The 9,024-nt window shown below is 44.7% G+C and overlaps 1 protein-coding gene across 2 annotated transcripts in view; it reads left to right on the forward strand.

The window, feature by feature from the left end:
- Window positions 1–9,024, forward strand: part of lsamp (limbic system associated membrane protein) — a 523,212-nt gene that overhangs the window by 418,636 nt on the left and 95,552 nt on the right. The gene's annotated exons all lie outside the window — the stretch shown is intronic.

Here is a 9,024-nt window from a genome sequence, read left to right on the forward strand (position 1 = left end):
TCTGCACACATAAAATCTACATATTTGAGACACTTCTGAACACCCTGCCTGTACTTTTCACTGCATGCTGCACCGTGGTTAGCTCGAGTAGCGACAGATATCCAGTGGAAAGCACACCTGTGGTTGATGCCAGTACCCTTGTAAGTGTTATCACTAGATTTGAAGTACTGCTTGTGTTTACTTTTATTTATTTCTGCTTTTGATAAGCGCTGCTGCCTTGATGAACAACACCAATTCCCCACAGAGGTCAACAATCTCTCATCAAACTCTCACACACTTGCAGATGCACAAATTCTCTCTCAGCGCGTGAGCAGCAACCAAACATCTGGAGGCAGAGACGTAATGTGTTAAACAGGAATGTAAAAGCACATGTGTTCTGTTTGTTTCCAAACACTTGTTGCATCTGCGTCAACGTGATCCAACGTTATTGATTAGAGTGGAGCGGGAACATTCAGCTGAACTGGCTTGTTACGCAGTTAAGTTCATAATAATGAGGGGTTAGCTGCAGCTCGTACATCTTGTGTCAGACGATGGGTGAGTGAACAGCTGTCGGCGCAGCACGCTCGCCAGGTGTAGCGAACCAATGTTGCATCACAGTCTGTCAGTACAGTTACAGTACGGATGTGGCAACATCCATCCGTCATCGGCCCCCCATTCATCTCAGTGGGAATCTGTCCATCATTCATCCTGTCATCCGCGTGTCTCCTCATCCATCTGCTCATCCATCGACACATATGCTAACATCCAATCAGTCTGACCAGCTCCCCTCGCCACCATCCATCCGGCAGGTACGGCATCATTACAGCTGTTGCATCAAGTTACGACAGATATCGCGGCTGCTACTCGCCCACAATATTCTTCTTATTTACGCCAACAAACCCCCTGCAGCCTCATAAGGCATATGGTATACTTGTCAACATTTCCTGTCTAATGATTTTTCTACATGCATTCGGTTGTTGGAGAATCACGAGCATGCATTGGGACGTACATCTGGGAAACATCCTGACATTTTCAAGTTCCTGTCTGCGCTGACAGAATAACAAGCCCCCGAGCGCTAAAACGCATCACAGCGGCGCGCAGACACTCTGACATGCACAAGCACACGCATTTGTAGAGGCGAGACCGGCGAGCTCGGGATCGCTGCTATCTAGGAGCAGGCCTTGGGCGAGTCATTCATTTTGGAGACCACCACTGCTTAACTTCCCTCCTGTGTGTGCCGCCAGACAGAAGAAGGTGAGCGTCGCTTTATGCCCGCTATGTTTTTTGCGCATCTCCTGTTGTTTCAGGAAGTCTTCTTCTCGGGCTTTTAGAGATGCAAGTTGTGTCTGGGAGGCTGTTTGAGAGTGAAAACAGCTCTTTTTCTGCCTCCTTTGGCTGGGAGCTGCGCTGTCACTGCCTGCAGGATAGACAGGTTTGTACCTTAACGCTGGAAAATGTGAATATGTTGTCTAGTGTGGGCTTGACAAGAGGACAAATATGGCATAATACAAATTCAGTGATGTAACTATACTGCAATCATGAGACAGCATGGAAATTATGCTGTCACCTATTCTAGGAGTTCATTTTAATGGCTGCTTCAATAATTGAGTGTCCCTCAAAATGTTGTGGGTGTTACGTCGGGTAATATGGCATTTGTGATTACAGTCATTTATCAATGTCTCTGTTATTGTCAGAAGCGAAGCGTTTGGCTGTTTATGGAAACATGCTGATTATTTCGCTGTGAATTGGCTGATCTTGTTTTATTAAAAAATTATGATTGAAAACAATTATTTTTCATGATCCAGTCCTCACATGACAGCGACTGAAGATAGATTTATACATACCGTTTTCCAGCGGTTTATAAGATGTGGAGCACTGCACACACACACACATATGCACACACCCTGACAAGCCACTTCATTAGCCGAGGACCTGGATGCCAGAAATGCGGGGCTACTGTGCACTCTGGCTAATAAGCTGACTCCAAAGAAGCTTCTTACACAGTCTTGCACACCGATATTAGCAATTCAGTTTGTGAATGGAGAGCAGATCCCAGCGCACAAACCTGACAGTGGCATCGCAGCTCCAGCTAGTTGGATTGCCAGGGACTGGTCTCCACACACCGAGGGATGGTGTCGGTGTCTCTCACCTCGGAGAGGCACCGGGGGGATAATTGCCAGGCTGCCTCCACCTCTTTCCCTCTCACACTGTGACCCCTCTATGGGGAGAATGCTGCTCGCTGTAATTACTATGGAGGACTGGAAGTCAACTCAGAGATGTGTCGTCTCTCTCTGTCCTTTCGCGCCCCACTACCTCCCGTTCCTCCCACGGATTAACCATTTTTAAGTAAAAACATGCAAATAAAATCCTCCTTGGATGAATGAAAAATGCATTTCTGTGTCCTTAGATGCCTAAACTATTGTTGAGACTGAGGTAAATCTGTAAATAATAATGAGCTTCACGACAGATTAGCAGCATCTGTTTTTTTGGCTGCCAGATCAAATGTTGGGATAAATTGGATTCTCCTGTGGTTTGGGACGTGGCTCTGTCGTACACTGATCCTTTGTGTGGCGGTTTCACACATTAATTTAATGTTTTAGAAAACTCTCTAAAGTGTGTCCTTTCATAACCTTGCCTTTATTGCTGCTTTATTAACCGGGCTGCTGTGCATTTGAGCTGAGCTGAGCACTTAACACGTTTCCTTTGGATCGAGGCAGAGTCGGACCACGGGTCAGTCTAAGATCCGACTGCAGAGTCTGCATGAGGGGTTGTGTATTCATGAGCTCCGCTGTCAGAAAATCAAACACATGAAATAAACATTAAGCAAACAATAGACAACTCTCAAGTCATGGAACCTTGTAGTTCAAGTACTGCAGCAACACAGAACAAGCCTCTGCTAATACCAGAGGAGCCTGCAGGCAGTTATAAACCTTTAAGATCAGAATGTTGTAAATGGGATAAAACATTCAAAAGCTCTGGTTCAACCCAAAGTTTCCAAAGATCCAAGAGTGAAGAGGAAGAAACCACATGGAACGAGTCGCACAAACACAAAAAGAGCTGTTGTTACTCCTACATCAGTGAAAATACAAAATAGTGAAAGAATTCGTGATGGTGTGGTCGTCGTGTTCCCTGATGTTCAGTCACTGTAATGTCTGATGGTTGAGGCTGCGCAGGTTTCACATCACTGGTATTTAGAAACAAAGCAAACAGAAAATCAAACAGACCTCTGTGTTGCGTGTAATTTCCTGCAGCTGTATATTTAGCAAGTAGGTCTCATATGAGTTATTGCTGCTGTTTTGTGCAGAACGTCGAGTGAATCATCAGACTAAAGTGGAATAGAGTGTTTACACTGACGACATGTTTTCATTGAATAATCCAAAAGGAGTCAGCAGCAAGGTTTGGTTAAACCTCTGCTGGGCGACTTTTTGTCTCCTGGTGGCAACAAGCTGTAAAGTCACACACTTTTATATTAACGCGAAAATGGAGCAGCATTCATCTGGAGCTGTTTCTGGTGAACTTCTTTCCTCCCTTTTTAGCTCTAGTTTGGTCTTTATCAAGCCCCGAGGGAAACATCTGCCAGTTTAGCTGCTTTATATGTGTATATATATATTTATGCCATTTTCTGCTTGGACATAATAGAGACTGGTCAATGAAAAGTGCTGCTGCAGCAGGAATCAGTTTCAGACCCTGAAAGCAAAACAATGAGTGTACAGCTGATAAAAACAGAGTCAGAGCGTCTGTGGCTCTGTCACAACAACAACAGATTCCTTTCCCATCGTGCACAGTCATTTGATCCGTTCTGACTGTAAAAACAAAGATGAGTTCAGCTTTAATGTTATAAAGCACTTGGTTTAGTTTAGGGGAACGTGGTGGCTACAGCTAGAAGTGAGATTCTGGTGCTTACCATAATTTTCGGACTATTGAGCGCACCGAAATATAAGCCGCAACCACTAACTTTAAAAATAAAAAATAAAAGACAAATACATATATAGGCTGCAGGTGTCCGCGTTGTAACATGAGATATTTACACAGAATGTTTTTTTAAAGTTTTAATTAAATGCGTACCGATAACGTACACAAATACGTAGATGCTTTTTTCCGAACAGTGCCTGTAAGACGGCTGGTTAAGGAAATAAAAACTACAGCAGCCTACCAGGAAAAGTCATTCATCGCTATCTTCATCTTCTTCTAAAACCACTAAAGTCGACTTCTTCAGTGTTGGAGTTGAACAGCCTCCGAATTACTTCGTCACTTCCTCAGTCTCTCTTGCGATATCGCTCGCCATGTCACTTTGGTCTCGAGGCAAACTCGTAAAAATCCATAAATTAGCCGCATCGTTGTTTAAACCACAAGCGTTCAAAGCGTGTGAAAAAAGTAGCGGCTTCTAGTCCAGACATTACGGTTTGTGTCTTTTTGGTTTCGTATCACAGCGACTCCTGTGATGTATTTAATACGATGAAAAAATCTACTTTTCTTTTAGCTCGTCACAGCTCTGCCGCTCGCCATCTGTCAAATTGGACGCCATTAACAGAGTGTCACACAGAAACGGCCGTTTTGGTTCACAAAAGATATTTTTCTAAATCAAACTAGTCACCCGCAAAGAAGTAAAACCTCTCGACTCCGACTCCGGATAAACTTCCCTTTAATGAACGGACCGGCTGACAGCGTGACCGGGTGGAGATTACGACCCTCAGTCGCCGTCCGACGCTGACAGAACACTGCTCCTGACTCACAATGACATCCTGGCAGCCGACACTCCGGCTTCCAGACGATATTAAAGCTGAGTTTTCGCGCCCAGAGTCCCATCAGAAGACGCCGTGAGCCGGCAGCGCTTCGACGGAGGATCGACACTCGAGATGAGAATCTCGGGGTCTGTCATAATCAGTGTTTGGTTTGATGTCGCTGTGATCAAAATAGTGATAAAGGCGCCGTTGAATATCCCACGAGCTGTGTTTGAACAGCTGCGAGGTATATCTTAGAGTTTTATCTTTACGCTCCAGAAGGCAAACATAAACTCGCTTATTCCTATTTCCGTAGATAACGCGGCAAACATGATGTCACTTCCAGACTGTCTGACGCAATTAGAAATTAAACGAATGAAATCTGATGGAGGAGATTTGTTCAATTAACTGACGAAAAAAGTGGTAAAGATTAGATTTTCAGACAGGAAGCAGGAGGATTGCGTGACCGACGATCGCGCAAAGAGAAATCTGGTTTCTGATTTGTGATTTGTCACGCACACGAGAAAAAAATACATATTAAAAGAGCAGAAACAACATTTGAAGGCACAATAATACAGTAAATAAAAGAGTTTTCTTGTCATGCGCGTAAAAACATCAAACTACCAGCAGCGTGTTTCACATTTCATGACTAAAAGATGTGGAGGAGTAGATGTGGATGGATGGTAAATGTCAAGTGAACTGTAATTTATAACTTCTCTCTTGAATTATCCACAAAATGACACACGTGCTGTACTTTTACAGCTTTAAAGACTTTATTAACACCAGAGGGAAATTCAGCACCTTCTGGTTTCAGCAGTTGTTGATTTTTCTGTAATGTTAGAGTTTCAAATCGTACCCTCTGAGGTTGTCGCCACACAGAATGCACTGAAACATGTTTCATACACAGCAGCCGATAGAAAGTCCTCAGCTCGCTTCTGTGGAGGAAACCGCTCCTGCATCTTGAGCTGCCAATGCAGAAAATTAAATGTCTCCTTAATCCCTGTAATGTTAAGAAAATGATGCGTCTGAAAGAAGCTGCAAGAAAACCGCCAATTACAAAGTCAGTTATTGTCGAACACGCCGCTGATAAATCTGCACTTTCGTCGCAAATGAGAAGCGTTGTGTCCGAGCGGCAGGCCTGTGTTTACCGCAGTGACGTCACCTTCTGAACGATGGCTTCAGCTTATCGGCGTGCAACATGTGGTTTGTTCAAGAGCTTCACAGCCTCAAAGGCTTCAGGGTTGAGACAATGAAACACCAGTGTGGTGGTACTGGGCTGTTTCATCCTATTGTCTACAAAGCCCGCGTCCCTTTTAACTCATTTCAAAAGAGCAACACAAGTTTTTAATTGAACTCGCTGCCGCACCGGAAACCATTAAGTTTTAGATGACGACCGAACGGTGAGGCGACACCGTGGGAAGGACGGGAAGTCTGAGAGGACGGGGGGCAGCGCTTTAGTAATGTCTGATCAAACTGGTGACGGGCTTGTTGATAGATTAACTAGTTTTTAGCATCATAGTGTGTGAAAGATAATGCAAGTTTGAACACATACGGGATCTTTTAGTCGTGTTAAAGCACACGTTAAAAGGAACACGTGAGGCCACAGCAAAGCAACGCTCCAACAAAACTGTGCGCTTTGAATAATTCAACTGAAGAAAAATAATGAAAAGCAGCTGGTTGTCAGACTTTTCAGTGTCTCCGGGTGCAGAGTTTACTTTTTTTGTTCTTTTTTTTTTTTTTAACAACGTCTGACAACTCTCCTCCTGTAAATCCGCTGTTGTCTGATTCTGTCGGAGTGGAATCTCACCAACACACCAAAGGCTTGTGGAGATAAGACGATGAAAACAAACACTCTATGCAGAGAAGTTACTGACAGCCGCTAAAGCTCCGACAGACAGCTCTGACGTCTCCTGAACATCACCGACTTGTTTATTTGGCCTTTTTCGCCTTTATTGGATAGGACAGAGAGAGGGAGACAGGGAAGTGGGGGGGAAGACCTGCAGCAAAGGGTCATGAGTGGGATTCGAACCCACGACCGCTGCATCAGGGACTACAGCCCCTGTACATGGGACGCCAGCTCAACCAGGTGAGCTAGAGCTGCGCCCATCACTGGCTTATTACATGTGTGCAGGCTGAAGGTGTGTGAGCTTCTGCTTTGTCGTCATCACTGAGTGAAGCCTCAGATTTACCTGCAGAAAACCAATATTGGGAACCAGTATACAGTAGAAGCACGTGGTTTGGGTGACGACAGTGATGTGAAACGACTAGCATGGTGGTCCTGGTGGCTGCAAGGTGGCTCAGTGGTTAGCACCGTTGCTAGAAGGTTTCCGTTCGCGTCCCAGTGAGGACTTCCTGTGGAGTCTCCATGTTCTCCCCGTGCAGCGTGGGTTCTCTCCGGGTTCTCCAGCTTCCTCCCACAGTCCAGAAACATGTTGAGGTTAATTGGTGATTCTAAATTGTCCGTAGGTGTGAATGTGAGTGTGCCTCTAAGTGTAGCTCTGTAATAGACTGCTTACCTGTCCAGGTGAACCTGCTTTTGCTCTAAGTCAGCTGGAATAGACTCCAGCGACCCTAGTGAGGATTAAGGTGTAGAGATGATGGATGGATGGATGATGGTCCTATAAAGAGGGGAATCAAAGCGATGCAGGTTTTAACGCGGGGGGGGGCTTCCTTTAATCGTCCACCATTCAGGTTTTCTCCAAACTGTGATCTTACAGTCAAACTTTGCCTCCACAGCAGAGAGACGCACCTGAAAGAAGCCCATTCGGAACAATTGTTCTGTTAACATTAAGGTCAGCCAGAAATCCAATGAATAATGCATTTCTATCAGGCAAACTGAAGAACTGAGGAAAAAATGGGATTTTAGTTTGCCGTCCAAGGTCTGTTTCATATCACTCCCTGTGAAGCATAATTTAAAGGCTGCCACAAGTGAGAGCAAACAACAGATCAATTGCAGTTGTAACGGCGGCGTGGTGTGAGATGCATGCGGAGCAGCAGCAGCAGCAGAGTCTTAACCAGCACTCCTGCTCGTCGGTTTCTCGTTTCAAACTTGCTTAATTTTAGGAAACTTACATCCAGAAACCAAACACTGGTGCCAAAGCTTTGTTGTTGCTCTAGAAGAAGCTCGATTCAAAGCAAGCCAAGAGCAAACGCAGAGAACAAAATCGCATCAGCCTCTGAGTCAGACAGCGACTACAGAGAGTTAAGACCCAGCTGCTGCCCCGTTCTGTCAGTCTGAGGTGAGAAGTCACGTCAAAACGCACCGAAACTACTGATTTAATAATGTTGTGTTGTCCGGGGTTGTGCGTCTGCAGCCAGACAACGTGTCAGCATCACTGGACGGAAACCACAAGCGTTGGTGAGCGCCGTCCTCCCTCTGGAAGCATCACAGGGACGGGACGCTAAAAGCTGTGACTCAGTTGTGATGCGCTCATTAATGATAAATATCACAAATGTAGGAAATAAAGCATGAAGGGGAGGCGGCTGTAATTGATATTTTTTTTATCACAGCAATGAGGTAAATGAATGTGAAAGGGGGTCGCTTTAAGTGACCCGCAGAGAATTGGCACATTTACTGTGAAGCTCCGCTGAGCTTTATGGCGACTTTCTGCTCATTCGTCATCGTTGCAACGTCACCGCTTTGTGTTTCTGTCATCGCTCTCACAGTGGACACAGTAGTGGAGTGAATACTGGACTCTCACAATACAGTAGGTCAGTGTTGTGTCTGTCTGCACCTTTTAAAAAGCAAGTTTTAGTTCCAGAACAGCTTTAAATTCTTCATCCTTCAAACTAAACGTATAGCAACCCCATTACACGACAGCTGTGAACTCTCACCGTGACTGCTGTGTGTTTGCTTTCAGTGAGGTTAATGCTGAGTTTGAGTCTGTGTTTACATCCTCCACTGTACTAAAAGATGGATCTGGGTAATGAAATTTCATCCGAGCAACCCGAGAGGCTGTCGTACTCATTTATTACCTATGATTACCAGAAGGATGAAATACTCTCTGCAAGCTGGTCTCGATTAAGCAGCTGAGAAATTGTAAGAAAAAAGGTAGGAGTGCAACAGAAATACAAACAACCCTTATATAAGCAACACACACACACACACACACACACACACAAAACCAGTCCATCTGTTTTGTTTAAGTCATCTATGTATTCAATTCAATTATTAAAATCAAATAATGTGAAGGCGGTTATGTTGCGTATTACTTAATGAATGAATGAACTGCAAAGGGTTCTTTTTGTTTTTGGCTCTGTTCTGTAAAGCAGACAGCATCGTGCAGGTTCTGCTCACAACCATGACAACGTCTGGTGTGACGCC

The sequence above is a fragment of the Stegastes partitus genome, unplaced genomic scaffold (genome assembly GCF_000690725.1).
Source record: "Stegastes partitus isolate 25-593 unplaced genomic scaffold, Stegastes_partitus-1.0.2 Scaffold32, whole genome shotgun sequence".
Taxonomy (NCBI): domain Eukaryota; kingdom Metazoa; phylum Chordata; class Actinopteri; family Pomacentridae; genus Stegastes; species Stegastes partitus.